Source organism: Ambystoma mexicanum, chromosome 6q (genome assembly GCF_040938575.1).
Source record: "Ambystoma mexicanum isolate Mex_15411 chromosome 6q, UKY_AmexF1_1, whole genome shotgun sequence".
NCBI lineage: Eukaryota > Metazoa > Chordata > Amphibia > Caudata > Ambystomatidae > Ambystoma > Ambystoma mexicanum.
In genome coordinates, this window is record NC_090937.1 from 121,367,455 (window position 1) to 121,395,427 (window position 27,973).

General features: G+C 44.9%; 1 protein-coding gene across 7 annotated transcripts in view; it reads right to left on the reverse strand.

The window, feature by feature from the left end:
* The window catches only part of PDLIM5 (PDZ and LIM domain 5), a 755,773-nt gene that overhangs the window by 376,902 nt on the left and 350,898 nt on the right, over window positions 1-27,973 (reverse strand). The gene's annotated exons all lie outside the window — the stretch shown is intronic.

Here is a 27,973-nt window from a genome sequence, read left to right on the forward strand (position 1 = left end):
ATGTGGCCAGGGAAAGGCAAATGCTTCCTGATCCCGACCCTGGGGTTGGTGTTCTGCGGAAGGATCATGTGGGAAGGGCAGGGGGAGAACAGGACAGCAGGAGGAAGGAGAACCTCCCTTTGTTTAATTTTCCCCAAAACCATAATCTCTTAATGGCTTATTGCAAAGTAGAAAAGGTAAGGAAAACTAACTTTGACGACAGGGACTTCAGGTCCTTTAATTCCCTCAGTACTGGGAAAGAGGGATGCAGAGCAATACTGCTGTAGGAGCGGTCAGATAATTAGGGTAAACAACGTACACATGAGGTAGACTGAGGCTTAAAAAGCTCCCCCCGGGTGCAGGCAGTACAACAGCGTGAACTGCAGGAGCAGCAGCAGAGGAGGAAGCAGCGTGGCCGTGTATGCAAAGGAAAGTGTAGCTGGAGGCGAGCGAAGGCATTGTGACCACTATAAAACCAAGAGCGGTGGCGGGTCATGAGGGTCTTTGCCTCATGTTATCCCTGTTGCAAAGTTTGCACAGTGGGAAGCTTAAGAAAAGCATGCTTACCCATTGAAGGCTTGTTGTGCAGAGGTTGCACAGCGGGAAGTAGGGAGGGAAGTGTGCCCTCTTTAAAGGCTTCAGGGGGCTGGGTTGCACTTGAGCCTCACTGGAATAGAGCAAGCGCCAGTTCCGAGTGGCATAGGAAGAGGTGGACCAGAGGAGGCCGTTTGCCTGACCGCAAGGAGCCACAACAGAAGACCTGCGAACACCAAGTGGAGCGTGCTGGAGCGATTTACCCGTTGAGTTCACAGTTTACAAGTGACTCTAGAGAACTCCAATGCCATCTGTGCGAGTGAAAGAAGCCGAAATGCCGATTTTGAATACCGAACCGTTAGAAAACAATGAAAGTTATATCTGTTGAACCAAAGTGACTGGGCAAGCAAGCGTGTGAGTTGGTGAAAGGCCCAAAAACCCTGGGGGGAAATGTTAGTCCAAACAAAAGCTTACAAGTAAATCTCAAGTCAAGAGTATTAAAAAACACATCAATACCAACATAAACATTGCTCAAGGCAAGAGGGGAACATTGTGAACCGCAAGATTTGCAAGACTTGCTGTCCATGTGGTATGAAATACAGATTAGCAGATGATATAAACATACATTGCCAAAGCCAATACAGAGCCAGAATAAGACTATATCCCGGTCACTATTTGGTTGTTGGAGTAGAGGGGAAAGAATGGTGGCACATAGGCTGCACCTTCTGGAGAAGAGTATCCAGGGGGAGAGGAGCATAGCTGCAGAGGAGTCATAAAGAGCACTAATGTGATTCCTTGTTTCCCTGAACGTGGTTTAAGGTTTGATGCTAATGAAACCGTATGAACCTATTGTTGTTCCAAGTTGAAAGTTACCACTGAAGCACGCTTTGTTCCTTTGTGAAGCATTGGACGGGCAGGAGAGTAAACCTGTATGGCAAGTTGCAGGTGTAAAAGGCCTGGCATGAGTGTGAACCAGGTAGTAGCTGATTGAAGTGCTGAACTATGGTTCTAACAGAGACAACTCATTAAACCTGCTGTGGAGTAATTACTATTTATTTTTTATTTTGATATCAAAGTGGAGGTAAATCATCTTGACAAAGACAATTGTTGTTGTTTATTTGAAGACAGATGTGAAAGCTGTTCTTACTCTAGGAGGATTTCGAACATATTTATTTTTGATACATTGTTGAGACAGACATTTTTGTTATCAAGATTGAATCCTCAAGAACTGTGTTGGAGCATTATAGCAAACCAGGGTTTTGTGATTTATGTTGAACTGTGGAGCGAAACCTTGCTCAGACCTGGGGAAGGGAAATTCACCCAGGTTATAGAAAGAGACATTGGTAATATTGTGAATTCAATCATATGCTATATATATGGTACTAGGTCAAATTTTTTCAAAAGCAAAATAAAAAATTTAAGATTTACAATGACCGCTCAGTGACCGCACAGAGCAGTCTTTCTAAATCGAACTGTCAGCGCCTGCAACGTACACAAGTGCGTGCATGGGCTGACAGGCACGCCAGGACACGGAAGCACCCACAAAGGAGAACAGGTAAGTACATGTGTGCGTGTGCATTTGTGTGTGTTTTGGGTGTACATGTTTGTGTGTGTAATGGTGGGGGGTCTTTGGAAGGGCTTCGGGGGGATAGGGGAATCTTATCTATTTTTGTAAGGCGCCTAAAATTGGCCAGAAAACAACAGTCTTTTGGTTAGGCCACCTGCAAAAATAGAATAAATGACATAGAACCAGTTATATTTGTTGAATTTAACTGCCATATAATTCCTGATTGTTTTATTGAATGTACAAGTGTGAGGGACAGAGATCATTTTGTGTTTCCTTTAGTTTATTTTAGGCAAGGAAATCCTCATCATGGTAGGGACAGTGAGGCGTTTATCCAACCTTTATATTTAATACAATGGCTAAAGTTGAAATCTTTACGAAGTCGTCCGCCTCACATTTCTGCCCCCTCAGGGCACTCAGGTACAGATGCCAGGAGGAATAGGTACCTGGATTGCAAGCTGGCTGACAGGTGGGGGTTTTGGGTAAACTATGTGTATGCTAGGTTTTCGAGCAGCTAAAATGAGCAGACATGTGCAGAGAGACAGTCAGAGGAAGGTTGTGTTGCAGAAAATGTCACAGACTGATTTTGTTGACATGATGCAAATCCAGTTGGTTGTCTGGAGGGAAAGGTGGATATTCATATAAGACAATGTTAATGATGGAATAAAATGCTGAGTAAGGATTTCATTTTATATTTAATGTTGCTCTACAGTGAGGTTTCCAAGGGGATTCTGTTATACTGATGTCCTTCTAGAGGAGTTATCGTGGTCCATCAGATTACTCCTTACACTGATGTCATTCTATAGGGGTTATTGTGAAACAGAATCCCCACTGTAGAGCAACATTAAATATAAAATGAAATCCTTACTCAGCATTTTTATTCCATCATTAACATTGTCTTATATTCTCATAGACAAGAGACATGCACCATTTCAGAGTTCACCTTCCATTGACCATCTTGGAGAAAAGGGGGATTGCATATTTCTTAAAGCCCACAGTGAATAAGCCCTAGTGCCTTTCAACTGGAAGTTACATTACTTTTGTGTGCAATGCAATATATTGAGATTGACCCCGGGTAGTCTCCCTTGTGTGACTTCCCCATTGTGTTGCAAAGGCCTCTTCGAAGCTCCCAGTTCTCGCCCATCCCTTATAGTAGTATGTGGTGGTCTCCTGGGGGGAGGTATCACAGCTTCCCAGCCAAGGACTAAGTACATCCCAGCCAAGACCCACCGGTGATGTGGGTGACACTTCTAGGCCAGACAGTACACAAATGGCTGCCCTGCAGGTCCAACTGAAATCAAAGTGGTAATAATACAATACATCAGATTGGGTTTCGGCAGGTTTTAGTGTTCTTCCGCATCTGCCACTATATCAAACCAAGTATAGATTTATATTTGTATTTAACCAGTGTGCCGCCACCAGACAAATGTGGTTATGCAGTAAAAAAGTATTTTGAAAATGGGTGCAGGTACTTATAAAAGGCAGTTGTGAAGAATCCTGTGGATCTCTCACTGAACCCATGCTTAAAGTCTCCTCCCAGGTGGCCAGGGAAAGGCAAACACTTCCCGATCCGGACCTTGGGCGCTGTGTACTGCAGGACAATCACCTGGGAGGAGACATGGTCCAGGGTGGTGAAGAGATCCCGTGGGAGGAAACGCTGTATTTCTCCTCTGAAAGGAAGTGACTTTCTGGGTTGCCAAAACAGGTGATGGCATATTGTCATCACACCGCCACTTAACCACATATAATATCTGTACCCCGGGGTACAAGCTCTGTTAAATCTGAGCAAGCCTTGTTAACAGAAGGATCTTTAGAGAATAAATACCCTCATTACTCCCTAAAGTATAATGTAAAATGATCTAAAGAAAATAATCAAATGTCTTCCTCTGTAACAACCATTTCTAACAGTCCATCTTTTGATGAGTTGAAGGTAAATCAATCTATCCTTCAAAGTAAATCAATTCTTAAAAGAACTAACTTTGCTGAAGGGGACTACAAGTCCCATAATCCCAGACGTACTGGGACGAGAAAGAGGGCTGAAGAGGAATGCAGTTGCAGAAGTCAGATAATTGAGCCGAACAGCCTATACCCGAGAGAACCTGGGAGACATAAAAGCCCCCCTCAGGTGCAGGCTATTGGAAGGAGCTGGAACTGTGACTGGAATGAGAGCCGTAGCAGAAGGGAGAAAGCACGAGGCTGGCAAACCAATCAGAAGTGGAAGAATAATAGGGACGCCAGAATGTGGAGACAGCAGAGGTCATCCGCTTGTTCCCAGAGGGTTCTATTCCCTCAAACTCTGAAGTGCAGAGGCTGAGCAGCATAAGGCGTGAAGGAGAACCCGTCTTTCCCCCATGTGAGCCTGATTGCCATGGTTGCTGTGCAGAAAATGTGCAGGAGACAGACGAGGAGCAGTTGAAGTCATGGGTCTCAGGAGCGAGGGGTGCTACAGAAACATGTAGCCGGACCAGAGACACCTTTGCAGAAGAAGGGTGTGGGTCCCTACGAAGCCAGTAGTAATAGAAGTTGAGGCAGAAGTCGGGAAAGCAGTACGACCCGCAGAGCAAGCATCAATGAATCCAGTGAGTGAAGCACAGCGTTCTAAGACCTTGCGCGAACATTGCCGGCAACAGCATCCAGCACCCTGTTAACTCGCCTCAGAATCAAAGCAAGTAGAAGTTGTTCGTTAAAGCTGAAATACTGGAACAATGGAAATGTAGCAAAGCTAACGCTGTTTAAAATCATTGGTGAATCTTTCAGAAACTGTTACTATTTAAAGGAGTGGTCGCGTGTCACTAATTAAGAAGAGTGAACGCTGCGAAGACAATTACCGAATTCATGAGCATGACAAAACAATTGCTGAAACCTTAAACTTGTAGAAACTACATGAAAGAGTGGTCGTGTGTGCCCAGTTGTGATTCCCAAAGGAGGATTGAACTCCATCCTTCACTTTCACATGGGAATACAATTGAAAACAAGTCTTTAAACCTTGAAAACTACATTAAGTGGTTGTGTGTGCCTAATTGTGATTCCTAAAGAAAGACTGAACTCTAATATTTTGTTTAATGTGACACAGCTTTCATTTACAAGAAGTTAAATATTTTCTATTGAAGGAGAACCAGCATTGTCTAAGCTAAAAGCCTCCCAATAATAACAGTGAAACCAGCCTTTCTCAGAGTTTAAAAGCAAACTAATTGTGCTGTGAAGTTAATAACAGTTAAAATACATGTGTGCATGCATTACCTGAAGCTAAGAGTGGCACCAAGACTTCTGGGCAATTACTTGGGCTGATAACCGACCGAGGTGCAGGTAAAACTGGGGAAGGGAAACTGGCTGCTTGTAAAGACTATTTTGAAGTTGACACAACCTGTGGTGCCAGAGATAAGTGCGTCCTAAGACCAGACCCTGGTTGTCACTTTCTCAGACAAACAAGAGAGGCAAAAAGGCTACCCCTTTTGAAGAGTTATTCAGAGGAAGAGTGCCTTGCCTACTTGAAGTTGTTCAAGTACTTTGAAGTGCATCTTGTTAAAGCCTGTCTAAAAGTACACATCACTGAAGGTAGTTTTTGAGGTAGTAATCCAAAGTACTGAAACTGTGGTTGTATATATGGTTGTCACTGGATGCAACGTTGTAGTCTAAACAAAGTGGAGTACTATGAGACAAAGGTGATTTTGTTGAGTGGAAGCAGAAGTACTGAGAGGTCATCATGACAAATATAACATTGTGAATTGTAAAACTGTAACTAAGTAGATACTGTTAACCATGAAATGTATATCCCTAGCAGTTGTGGATGTTGCATTTCTGTTGATATGTGGCAAGTCTTGCTGACGAGGTGACAAAACATTGTGGCTGGGATTACCATTGGTACTATTTGGTGAAAGTGGATATTACACCAAGGAGAAGAGATGTGTTATCATTGGAACTTTGGTTAACAAACATTTCAATTGACTGAAAAATCAAGAACTGATTTTAGAAATGTCTTTCTTTGGTTGAGCATTAACAGAATTGACCTTGAATCCTGGGGAAGGGAAAACACCCGGGACATTAGAAGGTTATTCAGAGACTGTAACCGTTGTTCATGTTATGTTGTATTGCCACATATTTTCTTTGTATATGTGTTGCTTAGTGTGAGGGCCAGTTATAGAGTGTTTCCACTTAGCTTTGGTTACGCAGGGAAATCCTCAGCAGAGTAGGGATAGAGGCATTTTGAATATTTTCTTTAAGAATAAAATGGCGTATGTTGATAAATCAACAAACCGTGTTCTGCCTCACATTACTGACCCCTTATGCAGTGCATGGATATTGGAAATAATTTTGATTTCAACCGGCTTTTTTAGGAAGGGACATGTCACTTATGTGGCTGCCATGCCATCACATTGCAGATGCTGCAGCTGCTGGTGTTATCAGTCAACCTCGATCATTTTGAAAGTAGGCCCGGTTTAATACAGCCCTCATTCTGTGAGATCACTATAAGAAGTTAGAGTATTTTTGCATAGCAAAAATGTTAAAAATGTTCAGGCTTGCACACCGTTGCAGATTCGCTCACACCATATTCATTGTGCCTTCATTATGCGGAACTGCAACAAGGTCAGATCAGGATTGATGCATTAGGCAGATATTCAGGTTTAGAAATTACACAAACTGTAAATGTTCCCATAATTTCTAAAATATTGAGTAAACACACGTTTGAAATGGTTGGCAGTATTTGCTGCTGACAGTAAAAGTGTCAGTGTTTGTTTTTATCACCTACCTTATTTATTTTATTTATTTGCACTTATAAAGCGCGCTTGCAGCCCATAAGGGAGTAAACATATCCTAGCACCAAATTATGACTGGATTACACTCTTATAAAAACGAATTAGCCCAGTCTACTTTGGTTGTTGAATTGAATTATTAAATACTTCAAAATTAAAAATCCACGATTTAAAAACATCTACATGTGTTTCAACTTTTAAAGCAAAATCATTTGAGCTTAAGAAATTACTATAACAATGTGAACAATAACTTAACAAAAACACTTCCAATATCACGTTTCTGGGGAAAAAACGAAAGTTGAACACCCCCAACTAATAAAGGTTAACATCAGAATATTTGCTCTTATAAAATGGTGGCTCATTTGTGTGATATTTCAACCTCTATCAAAGTATATACAAATTTATATGTATTTTTAAAGAAACCAAATATATTTGGCCCAGTTTTGGGTACCGCTTGTTCCTACGAGACACCAGCTTTGGTCAGAATAAGGCGAGAGCAGGATTATCACTGTCAAGAAGTATGTGCGGTGTAAATCCACAAGTCATCAGATGAGACTGCAAATGGCCTCCTTGTGACCAAGTAACGCGAGTACCATTGTGTACTTCTCTTCAAAACCAACCTCTAAGGAGCAGTGGCTTTTGGTTGATAACGGTAAGGCAAGCAGTCGTTTGCTTTTTAATGTATAATTAAAGCAACTTTTTATGGGAACTTCAAAGGTGACTACAGGACATTGACCGAGTCTTGCAGGATATGCGGGCAGAAATCCCTTTCAGGTTATTGGTGGGTTTGGATGCAGGAGTGTGTATACACATTATTTTTTAAAACGGACATTGTGAAAAAATACTGCACGATGCAGGCTTTTTGTTCCCTTGAAAAGCTGCAAAAAACCAAGATGTACTGCTTATCCCATTGTAGAGTGCCACTATTTGGACACCATCACCAGCAAGCTAGATTAAGATAGTTGTCCAAAAAGATCCAAGTGAGGAATGGAGGTTACAGGAATTATCGAACACATTGCAAGAAAACAGATTACTACACTGCTTGTTTGGCTGTAAAAATCAACATACATAGATCAGGAAGTGGACAGGTGACAAGACACATGGGAAGGACTTCCACCATAGGGGCCCACTACTGGAGTGGAGAATGGAGAGTGGTAAAGTGAGATATACCCATGTGGGCGAGAAGAGGCAAGGGTAGAAGAACCAAGGTATAGACAGAGAAAATAAAGGAAGTGGTACAAAGTGGCGAGTCCTAGAGCGGGGTACAGAACACAAGGGGCAGAGAGGGAAGAAGGGAGACCAGAGCACACAAAATTAATTCTAATGGGGTAAAAAGCCAGAATCCCCCAGAGCAAAGGAAGAAGAGATGCTAGAAGGGGAGATGAAGCAGGTCAGAACTTTGATGGGCATTGAGGAATCAGAGGCGACAGAAACCAGGGAGGAAGCACCTGTTCAGTTTTTACTGTCAACAACTGCGACAGAGTCGCGTGCCAGTATTCCACTGCACAACTGTGACAATTCCTGGACCTACAAAGATCTGGGAGGTACGTGATCCAACCGTGGCAAGATCTAAAGCCAGCCTCCCTGAATCTAGCAGGAAGGAAAGATCACTCAAGGAGAGCTTAGCATCCTGGTTACAGCGACATCGAAAGAAACCGTGCTACCATTCAAGCAAAGAGAAACCCAAATCAACCATGAAAGAAGTGCTCGGACTTGCCAAAACCCGTTGACTGACACTTGGACTGCAAGAAGGGGAGCGATGAACTGTCAACTATGATCCACAAGCAAGCAGATAGTTCACCTTTTCGGTTCCTTTCAATAGTCCCAATCCGTTTACCCAGTCCAACCAATGTCTTATAAAACAAACTTGTTTGAAGCGTATTTCGTCAGCCTCCGGTTATTTGTTCATCCCTCTTGCTATTACAGCCAGTACACATACAGAGTCACAATGATCAGCATCGGAGCACATGAAGAGAGGCCCATGAACATGTTGAATACCGGATATTCAAAGCCTTCAACCAGAACAAATCTAGAAACGATTCCTGGAGCATAACCGGAGTGCCCTTGAGCAGGTCTTTATAACATGCATTCGCACAAGAACCTCTGAAGATGCCACGGACCTCTTTAGGTTTGCCCCGGTTGTTTGGCTCGGTGCCATGGTGGACTGCTCCAATTGGGCAACTGAGACCTAAGGGACTTCATCAGACTTTTTTTCAGGAAAAGAAGTCCCATGAAAGTACATCCAGAGAAAAATATAATGTAACCTCATAATCAATACAATAAAATCGTCAAAGCAAGTTTATCAATTCCAAAAGGTAATTCATCATAAATTAAACATAGTCATGTTAAATATAAAGCGCATACAATTTATATACAATGTATCAATGTAAATAAGAAGCAATATTAACAATTAACTCATTATGGCCGCCCAAATTTTAAGTACATTCTATGAGAATGTATTTAGCGCCCATGCTATTTTCTCTGTAGCTGCGCTCAAAAGAAAGATGTCAGTCGGTTGACAGCGGCAAACACTTTCTTTGATCAAAAGTGGCACTATATAATGCTTCCTAGGTGGTGAATATGTAGGGCAAATCAGCATAAAATTGCAGAGCATTTCATAAAGCGTAGGGCACAACGGGCATAGTCCATCTTCAGGGCTAGTATTGTACCAAACCCGTGTGTGTGTATTCTCTGGTTATTAAAAGGCATTGTTTTAAGTAGGAGGAAAGAGTTAAAGGATAGTTCCGGGACTTTTTTTTTTATTGTCCCTACGGGTTGGCCATGTGTTTGTAAGCATAAATCGGTAGATCGTAGGAAACTTTCCTATGGACCTTACCCGACTTTTCGCCCATTATCGCACTCGAAATCAGCCTCCATTTTGTGATAATCCTATCATTTCGCCCCATCGACCTGGCTCACCTGCCTTTGCGGCACTAAATCAAATCCCCCGCCCCTGACATCAGCAGACGCGTACTGCCCATTTCAAGCACGTCTCGTGTCAACAATCGCTGCGCCTCAGCTATTGACGTGTTGCCATGGAAATGGCAGGACGCCTCTTTCCCCAATAAGTATAAACAGACCGTTTCACAACATACAGCAGCAGATTTTCGATTCCATTCCTCTCTCTGTGTTACTTTGAGTATTCTGTGACTCGTTTCAGTGCTCTGGTCAGCTACCTTCGCCGCTTGTAGCCCGTGTGAACACCTGTACCATCTCTGTAAATTATTTTACTATCTTTACCGCACAATGGCCACAATAATGCCGTATATGTACGAGCCCGAGTACACCGAGGAGGAACTACTGGAAAGGCAAGCACGCGAAAACGGTGGGGATTCGGACGGCAGTTGGGAGGACCAGTCAACGGATGAAGAGCCTGGACCATGTCGCATGGACGGCGTCTCCACCTGGTGCACGTGCAATCGGCGCGAGCTAATGCCAACTGAGGAGGAGAACTGCTGCTGCCGTGAAAATTCCGGGTGCTTGGCCTACATTTCGGAAAGCGAGCAAAGTCTGCAGGAAGGCGAGCAAAGTCCGCAATGCATCACCGAGCTGCCAGAGTTCAGGGAAGCCTGCCTCTCACGGACAGTGTTGAGGATGATGATGGTGCTTATGCACGAACTTCGTGGCACTGTTCGTCCGCGTAATCCGAGTAACGAGTAAGTATACTCTGTTTGTGATGTCAGTGATGCCACCACTATTTCATGGTCGTCTCCCACATATAAAATTACATTTACATATCATTCGAACGCATGTAAATTGGTTCCATATAGTGCATTTTCTAGATATAATTTTTTTCTAAGAAAAATGACATGTGTTACCTGAATCGACATTGATAAGAAAGTTTGGTCAGTTTAATACAGTTTGCATCTTTTTTTTTCACAGGTGGTACAGGCTGGTGGCCTATCGTTGCTTCACTTGGTGGCTTCACGGGAGGCTCGGACACCGCGTTCGGAGAGTAATACCTGCCTGTGCGGTACTTGCCATTAGACAACATTTCCCCAGTGACAGTGGACAATACCGCGGATTTTCCCTCGATGTGCTGCAACCTCAACTTTACAATGTGTAATGTTTATTATTTATGTTTAATTAAAATCTAAAATAAAGCCCAACATATATTTTAACAATGGTTGTTTTGATTTTTTAAATGAATCTAGTGTGTCTCAGTTGAATAGCCTTCCAGTGCCTTGTCTTGTCACACCACATGTCTCCGGCCAGCATCCTCCCTCACGCTGGCCACACACCTTCAATCCACATAACCGTTGAACCCATATATGCAGCAGTCATACATATATTATTTTGTGGGTTGGCATCAAGCGTTGGCAATAAAAAGCTGTTGGATTTTATTGATACAAAACATGGTTATAGGTAAATAATAAATATGGTTGATCATAATAAATCCTCTTTTTGGGCACCGGGTACAGAGATGACCCCCATATATTCTCCTGGGAGGGTGAGGTATTTATAAACTCACCCCCCTGCCTTCCATGTAGTAGATCCTGCAGCCATCCTCTTACATTCAGTTAGATGGCCTCTCCTTGGTGAGGCCCTGCGGCAAACGGGTCTTGTCTGCACGACCACCGCCCCGATCCACCCCCCGCCCTATCAAAGGCAGTTCGCACCAGGGTACTTGCGCTGCTGGCAAGTGGAGCTGTCAGGGAGCGATAAAGGCCAAGAGGTGCCAAAGACCATGTACACTTCAAAGTGGTCTATAGAGCATGGGTTGTTGTTCCCATGTCTACCTCCAGACCCCGTGTCTCCTGCCAAGCATCCCCCCTCACGCTGGACTCCCCCCTGCAATCCACATAAGTGTGTCTCCATTCACGAGTCTTCCTGTGTCTTGTCTGCACGACCACCGCCCCGATCCACCCCCCCGCCCTATCAAAGGCAGTTCGCACCAGGGTACTTGCGCTGCTGGCAAGTGGAGCTGTCAGGGAGCGATAAAGGCCAAGAGGTGCCAAAGACCATGTACACTTCAAAGTGGTCTATAGAGCATGGGTTGTTGTTCCCATGTCTACCTCCAGACCCCGTGTCTCCTGCCAAGCATCCCCCCTCACGCTGGACGCCCCCCTGCAATCCACATAAGTGTGTCTCCATTCACGAGTCTTCCTGTGTCTTGTCTGCACGACCACCGCCCCGATCCACCCCCCGCCCTATCAAAGGCAGTTCGCACCAGGGTACTTGCGCTGCTGGCAAGTGGAGCTGTCAGGGAGCGATAAAGGCCAAGAGGTGCCAAAGACCATGTACACTTCAAAGTGGTCTATAGAGCATGGGTTGTTGTTCCCATGTCTACCTCCAGACCCCGTGTCTCCTGCCAAGCATCCCCCCTCACGCTGGACGCCCCCCTGCAATCCACATAAGTGTGTCTCCATTCACGAGTCTTCCTGTGTCTTGTCTGCACGACCACCGCCCCGATCCACCCCCCGCCCTATCAAAGGCAGTTCGCACCAGGGTACTTGCGCTGCTGGCAAGTGGAGCTGTCAGGGAGCGATAAAGGCCAAGAGGTGCCAAAGACCATGTACACTTCAAAGTGGTCTATAGAGCATGGGTTGTTGTTCCCATGTCTACCTCCAGACCCCGTGTCTCCTGCCAAGCATCCCCCCTCACGCTGGACGCCCCCCTGCAATCCACATAAGTGTGTCTCCATTCACGAGTCTTCCTGTGTCTTGTCTGCACGACCACCGCCCCGATCCACCCCCCCGCCCTATCAAAGGCAGTTCGCACCAGGGTACTTGCGCTGCTGGCAAGTGGAGCTGTCAGGGAGCGATAAAGGCCAAGAGGTGCCAAAGACCATGTACACTTCAAAGTGGTCTATAGAGCATGGGTTGTTGTTCCCATGTCTACCTCCAGACCCCGTGTCTCCTGCCAAGCATCCCCCCTCACGCTGGACGCCCCCCTGCAATCCGCATAATGCCACGACATATACACGTCATTCATTCACAAACACACCCCTGTTTCGAATTCTTTATAACCCACTTCATATTTCTAATGAGAACTTCTTTGCGCTTTGCTAGTCAACCCGTGAAGGTGCTGGTTATCTGCTCTTCGTCTCTGTGAACTTCCGTGACCACTTTGAGCAAACTCGTCAGTTTGCAACCTGTGAACTGCTCCCTGTTCTATGACAAGAAACTACTCTTATCCCTGCATCTAACTGTTTGTTCGTCAAGGTAAGTCCATGTACCATAATCATTTTGCGTCCAATTTTTTAATTTGCTAGTAGTCATCAAATTGCATCCATGTTTTCTTTTCGTTCACGACAGTACATGCAAGGAACTAGTCACATGTTCTGAGTTTAGTCAAATTACTTTTTCTATTTTTTGAAAGTTATTAAAATACTTATCCGCATGTGAATAACGTGTATAGTTCCAAGAACCAAAACGGGCCTTGCATTGAACCTTTTATGTGTCATTTAATGTTTTAACACATTGGTATTCATAGAGAATTGTTGATCTTTACTTTTCAGAACTTTCCATAATGCCTGCCTGTTCCATTGGCGGTTGCCCTTCGAAGACCCATAACAAATCTGAAGGTACTATAATGCATGTTTTCCCTAAGACAATAGATCAGATAAGAGAATGGGTCCGATATTGCGGATATCCAGCCTCTGAGATAGAAAGTAGAGTCCTAGAAGTCTTTGCGGACAAGAGGGGTGATCGATACCGCATCTGCAGCAGGCACTTTAGCCCAGACATGTACTCCACATCATTGCTAATAAAGAAGAAAACACCGCGAGCGAGGCGAAAATTGCTCTCAACCGCTATTCCCACTCTATTCGTCCACATCCCTCCACTGGTGAGTCAAGTTTACGTATTTATCTCTCGGCATTGCGGTAGTGTGTAGCATTAGCTAACAATAATTTCCCCATTTATGTATCCACTCAATATGAAGGCGGAAGATTCTCCATCCGTGTCGTTATTGCAGTCATCAGCCACTTCAAGCGCCTATCGGGTAATCTTACTTAGCTATTCTGACACTGACTTGTTTTAGGCATGTAAATCAATAGTTTTAATTGATCGTGTAATTATTTTACCTAATGGTACACCACAGTACTCGTCCTCTAGTCTTTGTTTTCAGTTATAATTATTGTTATCCAAAATAATGCAAGTACTGTCTTTCAGGGAGATGCTGAGGAGTCCAACGCATTGACGACAACCGTAGATGTCACTCAGATGCTCGAGGTACGTTTCCGGACAGTTCCATCGATGGAGATCATCAGATCTTGCATTCTTGTAGCGTGATTGTTACACACAATGTTTCTTTCGTTTTTAGCCATTGGTATGTCCTTCTGTCGTCGCCCTCCTATGTGTCTTCTTTTTTCAATATTGTGTTCATTACTAATGAAAGTCCTATGTTTCAGGGAGTCGATGGAGCATTAGTCCAAGAAGAAGGGGGAGCATGCAGTTACGGGTCGGCGCAACAGCTTGCAGAAGTGTGCACCGCAGTTACAGCGTCCCTTGATGTTCTTATGCATTTCGAGGTATGGATACTGACAGATCAATCATGCGAGATCAAATGACGTGATTACATCCGCTATACTTCCTTCTTTATTAACGCAAGTACTATGTTTCAGGGAGCTGACGGAGCTTCTTCAACAAGAACATCACCCCTAGTAGTTGATGCAGATCTCTGGGTGGTGACACTTCCAACGATGGAGCAAATCGAATAATATTTAGATATCCATTATTTATTTTAGACAACTGATCATTTGTGCAGGTCTATTTAGATGAGCCGTTGACGCCTGCAGAAAGTTTATGTTCTTTTAAACAAAATAGAAAACCATACTAATGCAATTACTGTGTTTCAGGGAGTTGCTGAAGCGTCATCTTCAATAATATCATCAATGGAAGTCTATGCGGAGCCCGAGGTATGGATCTTGACAGTTCAATCTAACTAGATCAACAATGCGTGAACTATTGTCGTTTGAATGTCCTACACAATGCGTTCATTCGTGTTTTGCTATTGAGATGTACGTATGGGTATTGGTCCCCAAGTACATTTTGTGTTTTCAATATTATTATACATACTAATGAAAGTTCTATGTTTCAGGGAGTCGATGGAGCCTCAGTGAGTGATGGATGTGCTTATCATGAAAATATAGTCGTTGCAGCGCGAGAGGAAGTGGAGACATGCACACACGAGTCGGAGCAACAGCGTCCAGATGTTGAAGTTCGAGGCAAGAAAGTTTCAAAGAAAAGAAAGCAAAAGCAGGTTAGTGTCCTGTTCACTATATTATGTTGTCTTTCACTGTCAATAGTTCAATACTGTAAGTTGTGTTTAAACTGAACATCCCTTTTCTAATCTGTCCTCTAGTTGTGAGTGGGTGTAAGAACTAGATCTACACAGACAGTGAAGCGAACGAGAGATGTTGCTTGTCAAACCTTTTGGCAGGGACTTGAGACTGGAGATGCATCGTGCCAATGGGAAGAATATGAAGTGATTGACAACGGAGCTATACCACCACCAGCCATTGATAGTGAATGTCCTCCTGGTAGTTTGGATGCAGTCGGAGATCAATTCACAGAATCCACACCCGCAAAAAATAAGAGCGCGCGAAAGTTGAAGACATTGTTTTTTTCTCCCATCTCCGGACAAGGAACAGTTGTTGCAGTGGAAGAGAATGACATGGACGACAATGAAACACCATCAATATCACTCAGCATAGCGGAAGACGATATCAGAGATTGTACCTTTCATGCGAGTGACATGTCCTCAACGTTACAGGCCGAACCAGCTGGGATGCAGAGTGACAGTATAAGGAAAGAGGCCAAATTCATTGTATTCGATAGCTGTTTGATGGATATTATTATGATGATGAAATGTGGGCATTGGGTTGGTGGGGAAGTATGTGGGGAGCCATTGATTAATGTGACTCGTGCAATTCGAGGCACTAACCTTAAAATACATGCCACCTGTACACAATATCATCCGTTCGCATGGTCTGCACAACCCATGCTGGGGCAACTGCCAGCAGGCAATCTACTTTGTGCAGCGGCCGCACTTTTTAGTGGTTCAAGTTTTAAAAAGTTACAGTATTTCTTTCAGTTTGTGGGAATCCATTTCATTGCGAAAACTCAGTTCTACAAATACCAAACCGATTATCTATTTCCAGCCATCAGCGAAGCTTGGAGAATGGAATAAATGTCAATGGAAAGTACATTCGCGGGCAAACGCTTCAGGCTAGCCGGTGATGGACAGTGCGACAGCCCAGGATTTTCAGCCAAGTACTGCACCTACCACTTTCAGGACATGGAAAGTAAGAAAATTGTGAGTTCGGTGGTCGTGCAGGTGTCACAAAGTACATCCTCAGTGGCCATGGAGAAAGTTGGCTTTGTAGCATCATTGCAAGAACTACAATCGCGGGGAATGGTGATCGACCTGATAGCCACGGACAGACACGTTTCAATTGCCAAGACATTGAGAGAAGAGTACAAAAATATAAATCACCAATTTGACGTATGGCATCTTGCAAAAACAATCAATAAAAAATTGTCGGCTGCAGGAAAAAAAAAAGATATGCAAGGTATTTCACAGTGGTCCAAGTCAATCAGCAACCATCTTTGGTGGAGCTCAAAAACATGTGAAGGGTCGTTGGAAATTCTACTGGAAAAATGGCGGTCAGTAATGTTGCACTGTAGCAACGTACATCGATGGTCGACAAATGAACATTTCCACAAATGTGAACATGGCCATTTGTCCACAGAGGAGGCACGGAAGAAGAAGTGGTTGATTCCTTCATCACCCACTCACAAGGCCATTGAAAAGATTGTATTTGATAAAACTATAACAAGAGATTTGAGGGGACTCACGGAATTCTGCCACACAGGAGATTTGGAGGTGTTCCACAATATGTGCCTAAAGTACAGGCCCAAAAGATTGCATTTTGGCATGGAAGGCATGATAAATCGGACTCTTCTAGCGGTCTTGGCACATAACCATAATGTTGGCCGTCAACAAAGTAGGACGACCGGAACTTTAGGGACGCTTCGCTACAATAAGGCCTTCACTAAAAGAAGTAAACAATGGGTGATCAAACCAGTGTTTGAGGATATGCAATATGAGTTTATTGAGAGACTTATCGTAGATGTCCTCGATAGGCACATACATGGAGTGGTGAACGAACCTATGCAGGGGACAACTGCATTGCCACCCAACATTGCCTCTGTTCCATGTCCACCTAAAGCAGAGCTCATTGAGAAATACACATCACGGTTTAAATGATTGTAATTTGATTGTCTGTTCTCTCGAGTCTCCTCATGTTGCAGGCCCAAACTAGAAATGTGTGCTCGCTCAAAGTGAAGGTCAGCTGCTTTGATGTTTTGCTCGGGTGGCGGAACGGCCCACGACCCAGTATAAGGTTCTATTGTGATTTGACCTTGACAGGCCGGGACCATCCCGAAAGACTAAGAAAAGATAATGAATAAAATTTCAGAAACGAAACGATGAGCCACGTTCATTAGAAGAAGTAACGTCGGCAAAGAAGGAGTGGTGTTTCGGGTCTGCCCTACACAGAGACACAATGGAAAATGCAAATATAATGTAAGTAACTTTTGATGAGTTTATACCGCAATTTCATTACTATACAGTGGCTTTAAAGACGGGTTCAGTTGTACTTGTTCGTTCTATGTGGCATATTGTTTTCTACCGCGCACTATCTTGAGGAGAAACATCTGCTTTTACTGAAGTACCTCAAAACCTTCCTCTTTGCTTCTGCTTTCTCTCTCCCTCTCCCCTGCTACAACTGGTCCACTGTCTGCGACCTCGGTCCTGGGCCCTTCCACTCTCCACCTGCACTGCCTCCCTGTCAACCCCTGCACTGGGGGACTGTCTCAGTATCCTACAGCCCCCCCCTTCCCAGCACTTGTTCTGCACTTACCTTGCACTTGCCACCAGCTGGCCCTATTTATTTATTATTTTATGCTACTTACCTTGTACTCCACTCCCCCCCCCCCCCTCCATGCCTCGCCACGCCTTTAAACACTTGTGTACACCCAGTAGCGCTGTCCTCGCTATGAAATGAATAATTTTAATAAGGATCTGATGGTGAGACTAATTTCATTTTTTATGTTTTTAGGTACATCATTCACTACTGTCTGTGTCACGAGTACCAGACACCGGCGGACGGCTTCTACAGCCGCCAGTTGCTTCTCCGCGTGAACAACGTTACCACCCTGACCATTTTATGGGACGATCGCCAAGTACAAGTATGCCCTTACGCGGTACTAACGGTTAGATGCAACATACCTACCGTTGTGGTGGCCTAGTGCCTCGTTGTTGGAACAGCCATGCGATTATCAGTGCGACCGAAGAGCTTATTTTTATCGTAAACCAACTCCCTGTGTACTGCACACGAACATCGCTTCCCTCAATACGAACTTTTTGGAACATGAGCAAATAAAAATGCAAATCGCTGAATATTCTCTAAACATTTGATGTCAAATAAATGTACTTTACCACATTTACAATCTTGCGGTTTGATTTCAAAGTACAGTTTCATATTCCGAATTGTGGTGCGCTGTATTGTGAGCTGATCTGTGTTGATTTCCGGGGTCTGTGTGGAGTCGCGTAGAAGACGCCTGGGCGCGTTTGCCTACGCAGCTCAGTCACGTCACGGATAGAGGCGGGGAATATGAATGTTTTGTTAAAGTCTGTTTCAGGGGCGGGGGATTTGATTTAGTGCCGCAAAGGCAGGTGAGCCAGGTCGATGGGGCGAAATGATAGGATTATCACAAAATGGAGGCTGATTTCGAGTGCGATAATGGGCGAAAAGTCAGGTAAGGTCCATAGGAAAGTTTCCTACGATCTACCGATTTATGCTTACAAACACATGGCCGACCCGTAGGGACAATAAAAAAAAAGTCCCGGAACAGCCTCCATTAACAAGAACGATTCTATTGGTAGATTAGTATATTTCTTTTTCAGATATGTCAGCTGGATGTTAAGCACTCGTTGGGCCATGTATGTTGTGGGAGGAAGAAGGTTTGGCTGTGGCTTGGAGTGCACCAGTTGTGCATGCCCAAAGGGCCGTAAAAGGCAGCGACGTTCTGCTAGGCAGCCTTGCTGGGACACTGCAAGCCCATCCTGGGCATTCCTGCTTTATGCAGTCGGGCTGGCACTGCACGCACACTCGCTACAGACCAGGAGTAAGGGAGAGTTGCTTGAGCAAAAGTCTTGGTTTCTGCCTACAGCGTGCATGCTTGGGCAATCCAAATGATTGTGTGGTCCTGAGAGTATGGAGCTGAGGCAGAGAGGAGCAGGTAAGGGTGCCAAATAAAATTGTAGGTCTATCGAATGTCATATCGAAATTGTGCAGGTCTCATTGCCTGCCTTCCCAAGGCTCCATCCCGCCATCTCCGGCGATCCCCGTTCTCTCGATTTTCGCTGTTCAGACTGTGCCCACACTTGTAGCCCCCTGCCACGCTGCGCTCCCCCCCCTGCCCGATGCCAGTCTAACAGTTAGGGCCCGGTCCCTACTAACAGTATTCGGACATCCAAACCTCCCGTTCACATTTTCACCCAAGCACGGCTCACACAATGTCCATTATCCACTACGCACGCCTGCAGAGGATCTGCACGCCGTTATCGCCTCTCTAACTGCACGCTTTTTCGCTGCATGGCACTGCCAGTCACTCGCACTCCAAGCAGCATCACAGGACATGAAAACCTGTTGCCTCACATCTCGGTTCCATGCTTAGGGTCGATTAGACTCCACGCCTCTCAACCCGCACAGCATGCAATTTGAGACACAATTGCCATCTCGCTGACCAAGTCAGACTGAACTATGAGCAATGGCACCAGAACACCTCTTCACCAACTCCCAAACCTTGCAGTCAACACATACCCTCTGCCTTGATCTCGAGCACTGCGCCTAAGCCAAAGAGCATACCCAAGCCGCCAATGTCTCGCAGCCCCAACGACCTTCCTGAGCCGGCTAAGACTGGCATTGCCTCACCCAACGACCAGCTACTCATCTCCAATTCCCCCACCTCACTTGAGGTAGTGCTACCCTCTAATGATTGACCCCTCCTGTTAACACACAGCAACTCAGATGACACAAATTTGGATCTGTAAACGCCCCCTACCAAGGAGCTACACGTGCCTTACGTACCACCCTTAAAACACAATGCCATGCCACCATTTACACATGCCAAAACACAACTAAAATACTCGCACTCCCACCTCTGGCCTTAGGACTATGCTTTTTAAAGGAGCTCTAGAGAACGCTAGATCTGTTGCAGCCTACCCACTTGAAATAGCCAATCTTATTATGAGTAACAACCTGGATTTGCTGGCCATTTCAGAGTCCTGGCTTCATGCGGCCTTGGGAACCCCTCCCTCTCTTGCCATTCCACCCAACTACACCATCTTTTGCAAAGATAGGGTAGATGACAAGCGTGGCAGAGTTGCCCGTAAGCCCAAAATTCTCTCCCACTCAGAGAAATTGATACTGCCTCCCCCCTCACTTGCAAACTCTTGACCATCAAGTTCAACACCTCACACACTACAATTGTTACCACCCACTTGGTCTACCAAGCCCATGGCCCGATCCTCTCCTTCGATGAAGACATCCTCCATCTTCTCTCAGAGTCCAAACGTACATCCAAAATACTGATCATGAGTGACCTTAACGTTGGGCTTAATGACCCTCATAGCCCTTGCTAACTCACAGAAGTTCACTTTGTACAGCACTTCTCCACCCTACACATAACAAGTGCCGAATCGTGGACTGGTTGGCCGACCTGAACTGCAGCGCCTCTGTCACTGCCAATCAGCCGTGCCCATGGACTGCCATCTCCTTGTCCCTACCCATTTTAAACCCTCCACCTACAGCCTCCTCCCATCTACCCACTTCATTGACTTGTAGTTCTAAAGCATGCATCTTGTTTCTTCTGAACGAGCTAGTCCATGCCCTGATGGGCGATCCTAACCCTACCATTTTAGTGGATAGTTACACCACCATTCTCACTTATGCTATCAATATGGTAGCTCCCCTCACTCGAGAAAAACAAAAGCGATCCAGCATCACAATTCCTAGTTCTCTCCCGAACTCAAAACTCTGGGCCTCCTTAAAACATCAGGCAGAAGTCAAATGGGACCACCACCCCACTGATCTGAACAAAGCTAACTTTACCTTGGCAACCAAATCCTACAAAAAAAGCAATTAATCTGGAGAACAAAAAAAAAAACTGTCTACAACTCCAGGATTGAGAAAGCTAACTCTAGTTCAAGAGAACTTTTTGCCATCTTGCGTGAACTTAACTACCCTGTCCCCAAGCCCGCCAACTGTATCCAGGATAGTACCTGGTGCAGCAATATCCAAAATTCCCTCTTTCACAAAATGGACACACTCCAAAAGAAGATTATCAGAAAAGAAAATGCCTTTGGGACCCCTACATCCAGCAACACAGGATTTGAATCTAGAGACCATTCTAATCAAAGTCCTTAAACCACCCCGATGCAAGGGTGACATCTGTCCAGCAACTGTCATCAAGGACTGCGCCGAAGATCTGCCCACTTTCACTGCAGCCGTGATCAACAACTCTTTCGCCTCTTGCACAGTACCCTCTAGCCTCAACACCACCTGGGTCCTACCGTTTCTAAAAAAGCTCACCTTGGATCCCAATATCCCTACCAATTACCGCCCCCTTCTTGCTAAAAATCCCTGACAGGGCTGAAGATCTTCAGATCCAGAGCTTCTTGGAATCACATAATCTATTGGGATTGCGTCAATCTGGCTTCCATCCAGGCCATGGAACTGAATTGGCCTTGCAGGAACTAAAGATTCAACTAGACGTCATCAGAGATGTCAGCAAGTCAGCACTCCTCTTGCTACTTTGCCTGTCGGCAGCCTTTGATCTGGTGGATAACCAAATTGTATGCCAACATCTGGCTTCAGGAGCACATTTCACACCTGATGCCATCCCCTGAATAGCTTCCTTCCTTTCCAAGAGAATCATGAGGGTGTTCTCAACCAGTGCAGCAGCCATCACGTGTGACGTCCCGCAAGGTATCAGGTTGCCCCAACACTTTACAATATGTTCACTAAGCCACTATTGACCTCCTTGATAGCAAAGAAATCACATACACGAACTACGGAGATGACACGCAGGTCCTGCTCCCCCTTACATGGGTTTATGACATTGATCCTCGCAAGCTCTGCACCATCTGCCACATCATCCAAACTTGGATGGCCTCCCACCACCTCGGTCTTAATGATAAAGACATATTTTGCTGGTAGGATCACACTCCACGCTCAAGAATCTTTGCCTTGCCTACAAAGCCTGCACCATCAAGGGCAAATGCATCCAAGTCTAAAGTAGCGTGAAAACCTTGGGTGTTTACCTGGAGTCCACTCTCTCCTTCACTAGACATGTCAATTCTATTGCCGCCCACGCCTCCAAATCAATTGACGCTTGTAGAGCATTCCTTACTGCTGAAAATTGCATCTCCATTGCAGGAGCACTAATAGGATCCAGGTTAGACTACTGCTATGCCTTGCATGCTGGGACTTCCTCTCAACATTAAAAAAAACTACAAACTATTCAGAACAATGCCCTAAGAACAGCAGCTCTCAACATCTCCAAGCATGGCCACATCTCAGCAGTAAGAAAATATGCTCGTATGCTCACTGGCTTCCTATCCAAGAGCGTAACATCTTTAAGTCACTAGCCATCACACACACTCTCCAAATCAAACTCAATCAGACCCATGCGATTAGCATACACAAACCTATTGACTATTCCAAGATTCAGAAGAAACAAATCAGGGGGCTCCCTCTGTGTGGACTGCTAAGAATTGAGACACTCTTCCCCCTCACCTTACATCTGAACAATCCTACTGGACCTTCAGGAAACACCTCAAGACCTTACCATTTACCAACTAAGCTGCCGGAACAAGACTAAGAATTTGAGAGACCTCGAACCGTTTAAGCCTCAATTTGTAACCCTGTAATCAGCGCCTTGATGCCTCCGGGTTTAGTGTGCTTATTAAATGCAAATAAATATATGTGTGTGTAGGTGTGTATGAGGCAGTCCGATGGAGAGGAGGGACAGTCGATTGCAGCAGCTTGGGGTGAGGAACAAGGTCCTGGAAATTAACCTATTGGAGCCAGGGAATGGGCGGGTCTTTTTACTGTGGCATAAGTGCATTATCGGCAAAGTCAGCTTAAATGTGTTCATACTTCTCGCAAAATCTACTAGCCCACTAGCATTGGAGAGTAGTTTTTATGAAGGGGGAGTACCATTTGCATGATACTCAACATTGCTGGCGAGTATGGGGATGTTAGAAACGTAATTTTCATTTACTGCAAACACACTTTGCAGTAAATGACAAATACAAGTTTAACTGTGCGTGCTTGACAGCATTACACCAAATATGAAGTGTGCTTATGGAGACATATGACATTTTAAAATAAGCACTGGTAAATATTTTGTCACCAGTCACCCTGGGGCAAGTGTATTTCCGTTAGGCCAAGTATGTAAACGAAGGAACACGCCCTGCAGGACTAGTGGCATTTTTCTGAATTTGCATGACTGCATTAGAATATTGGCATACCCAACATGGACATATATTGTCTTACAGTAGCATCACTGGAATTATAAACAAAGGGCCTCATTAAGAGGAGGGCAGTAAGGGGGTTAACAGCGCCAGTAAAGGTGCCGGAGCCGTTAACCCTGTACCGCCCTATTACGAGGTCCCCTCATGGGACCCGCTCTGGACGTCTGGTTTTACCAGACGTCCTTTACGGGTCCCGCAAGGGGACAAGCATGATACAACGGGCTTGTTGTTAGCATGCTCCCCATTCCCATTGAGCCCCATCGGAGCTCAATGGAGATGGTCCGGGTTCCTTCAATGGGGAAATACCGGGCCCTCCAAAGTCAGAATGGCCCAGTATTTCCCAATTCAGGGACCGTGGACCCGGACCCGAGTTTGGAGGCCCAAACTCTATACGAGTGTGGTCTCACATAGGACATATATTTGTAAAACCAGCAATTGCATGTCCTCTCCTTACTGGGAACATCCAGTGTGAAAATGCCTTCTTACACTGGAAAAACAAAATTATTTTAGGCCCCAGCCAACGTGAAAACATGTTGGACCATGCTCCTGTGCACTGTTAGGAATCTGGCATGACTTGGGTGTCTTTTCAGGCATTTACTTGCAGTACTGAGTGTAAATTATATGGCCATTTACTCAATTCATCACACACCCTGATTTTGTATCTTATACAATCGATGAAAAGACACCAAAGTAAATTTTTAGCGATTTGACAGGGACCCTACTTGATTTTGAAAAAACACATTTTTATTATTAACCATTACTACCCTACCAATCACAAACCCTTGCCTGTGGTGCAAGTTCTTTCTTAAAGGATCTGCTCTGTCAGCCCACCCGTGCTTCGAGGGGATTAAAGGGAGACCAATAGGATGGAACCGATGGAACAGACCCCTTCCCTGCACCTGGTATCACAATTAGTAGAGGACAGAGGATGGCCTGTGTGTGTGGTCCGTCCAACTAGGCAGTCTCTGGAAGGCCACCAATGTCCTTGCCCGCCTCACACCATGGTACAAATGCTTTCTATCCCTTACACACCCTTATCTGCATACCGTTGTAAAAATTCCACCAATTAATTCACTACTCAACTAAACCATGCATTAAACATTCTTATAAAACCCTAAACATGCTCTTGAATCTACTGTAAGGAAGGCATGGTTTCAACAGTATGATAGACAAGTGACCACAGTTCAAGGGTGTTTATTGAACTTTCAAAAGGGTGAGATAAACGCCCATCTAAACCTAGATCTACAGATATAAGCAAGCTACGATCATCAAATAATAAATAATGCAGTCTTAGTGGAATCTTGTCAAAGTAAAAAAGGACCTATGCTAAAATAACTATTGCCAATCCTTACCACCAATTCACAAATAAGGTGAGGTAGTGTTCATGAAAAAGTGTTCATATGTCAGTATGTTTGGGCTGTTAGTCTCCCTTCCCTACATTTTCAGCACGGGGCAAGGCGGTTCACTCGAGCGAAGCACACACTCTTGCTTCTTCGACACGAGGATACAGTTCGATTTCCAGCAACAGGGCCTTCTGTGACCAAGTCTCTTTTCTCATCAAAGTCTCTTGTTTCAGAGGGCCTGATGTACACAAAATACAGATACACAGTTCAAGTATTCAACTTAGGTGCTTCACCCTGATCCCCTCAGCCGGGCTGAGATCGTTTTACGATCGTTACTGCGTATCCCCCTCTTCCGGGATCAGATCCCTGTTATTACTAAGTTCAGAGAATATTCGTTTTTCTCAGGTGAATTACGGTCCACCCCGGATCCCCCTTAGCCGGGCTCAGATCCTCCCCTTTCAATTAGTCTCCCTCAGCCGGACTCTTACCAATTGTAGTTGACCTTGGTTTATCGAAGACTTTCGAATGTGCACAGGATTTAGCTTGACCCATTACAGGACCACTTCGATACAAATTTCTGTTTCACAATACAGTCGCCATTTCATTGGATACCTAACAGAGACCTTTGAATGAGCACCCATGTGGTGCCAGACAACTCTGTTTACGGTATCTCACTTGGCCTCCCAAAGTTCATTCACCCCTTTAGTTTCCAATTATATTTGTGTCGCTCATCACATGTGTTTCACACACTGTTGTCTTTGGATTTCTTCATACAACGTTGCTGCTTGCAACCTTGGTTCAAATACAAGCTGGTCTGGTATCAGTCTCTCCAACTCACTGGCTGTGCTGTCTTTACTGATGCTGCTTTGTTGTAGGAGCCAAGAACAGTACCAATTGCCTCCCCAGAGTACCTTCGATGCACAATGTAGGTTTGTTCAGCTTTAGTTCCCGGTCTCAGGTTTCTTAATTTCCAAGGTTCCTGAAAGTAACGGTCTTTGAAGGTCAAGGGTACTTCTCTCCTTGCAAAACTGTCTGGTCTTGCCGTCTTTTTCCTTGTATTAAATTGCCATCTTGAAACTGCTGTTTTCTCATGTGCTGTTCCTCGCTCAGAGTGTGCTTTTGTGCTCCGCCTTTTACCCGTGTGGGGAAGTGTGATGAAGTCAGGTGTGTGTGCAATGATCAGTAATTGCCTGACCATGGTATTGGGACATGTCAGGTATACAACGCTGGTGTTAGCCAGTTGTCACTCATGGTGAACTGTCTGTGAGAAAACGTTTGTGTCGGGAAAGGGGGTCGGGGGGTTGAGTTCTTAGGTATTCTACCTGGTAGGATGGGGAAAAGGTGTTCCAGGGAAGGGGATACCGTGTCTCACCATCTGGGTTCCCACTTCCTCTCCCCAAAGACCCCTCATCCAGGTGATCCTGCCACACTGGTTCACCCCCACAAACTGGATCCAAAAGTGATGACCCTGTCCCGGCTACATGGATGACATATCCCCAGGGACTAGCAGGTGAGACACCATCAGGTTTCTCACACTACACATAAATATACACTAACAATAACATAAAACACATAATACATATTATGTCCCGGGGGAGTGAAGTGGCACTCCCCCCTCCCCCCCCCCCCATTTGCCAATTTCCAGGCTATACGAGTCGATCTGGCTTACAAATTCTGTGCAGCCTGGAGATTAGCCAATGGGGGAAGGCTTTGCCATGAATCAGGCCCACTAGGTGTAATTGAGAACTAGATATAATACATGTAATTTTACAGTATCAAAGGCAGAGACAGAAGGTGGGCCTTAAGTAGTTGTCATCTTGCCTAATTATGTATTGTATATTAGTATTAGTATCGTCCAGACTGGAAAATGAGACATGAAAAAAGTCATCTTACTGCCGCACTGGGTCTACAATTCAGTTATGGGGTAGCAGTGTCTAAGCACAGTTGAGAATCTTCTATGGGCGGCAATGATGGGATAACCCAAAAAAAGGGGGTTCTGTGAACGAAAGATTCTGTGCCCTGCCAAAGAATTCAGTATTGTTTGACTGGCAAAGTATTAGCAGTATACAGAATCTATTATCTCCAAGTATCAACATTGCTTCCATTTATTGTTAAAGAGATGAGCACGAAATGGAACTCCTGATTATTCCAGTGTAGCAGTAATAATAGAGTAAATTCCCCCACAGTGCATAACTAATGTGAATCTCCAGGCCAATTACAACCCCCCCCCCCCCCCCGGCCCCCTCAAAACATGTAAAGGCTGTGAGGTGCCCATGATGGGGGAAGACTAGGTTTTGTGCTCCAACTGTAATGTCAGCTCATTGCCAATGCGTATTATTGTGAAGGCCAACGGAAATGTTTCCATTAGTAAATAGCTAAAGTGCAGTAGCAGTTACTGTTATACAAGGATTGCGTACTAAGTCTTTTGGCTACAAAAGGGTGCACGATACATTAACTGGTGCCTGGGGAAGGGGTTGCTGCATTACCTTTTTGCCTGGGTGGCTATTAAATGCAAATATCTGTGAGGCCAGATGACCTAAATGGTAGCCAGTAGGGTTTAAAACAAACCGAGATGTACCCAAGGACCCGATAACTCCCCAACATGGGGACAAGCAGTGGCGCACACGGTTAGATCTAGGTAGTTGGGGAGGGAAGAGGGCACAAAAAAACCTTAGTGCGTTCCAGTGTAGAAGGAATGAAGGCAATGTGAATAGTTCACATGATTTGTAAGAGCTGGGAAGTGATAGGTAGCGAGGGATGGAAGCTGAAGGAATAGTGCAGTCATCCACACAGCAAGATTTTCGTTGGCGTCCGTGGTCGAAGTGAGCGGGAGCAGTTGGGAGCAGTGCTCCTCTACTTTTTTTTTTTATTAAGTTTTACGGTTCCTATACTTTTATTTTAAAAACAAACCGTTCCAGAATGGTTTCGTTTTCAAGTGAAAGTGTAGGAAAAAGGTAAAACCCTAAACGTTCCCCTAAATAGCAGGTGCATGTGTTTGGGGGGGTTGTATTGTGTGGGGGGCGTGGTGATGGGGTTTGTGGAGAATGGGGGAAGGCCGGCAGGTAAAGTAGTTCCACCATTTCTTTTTTGTACATTTCGACTAGTGTTTGGCGCGAGATGGTGCCCAGTTGAACAAATAGATGGGATGTACAAAGTGCTGCGTGCAAAGCCCATCACTCGGTGTAGCTTGAGGATGGAATTGCAGTGGTCGTGGGACTAGAATCAGCGCTAAAGGATTTCAAAATGGTGGG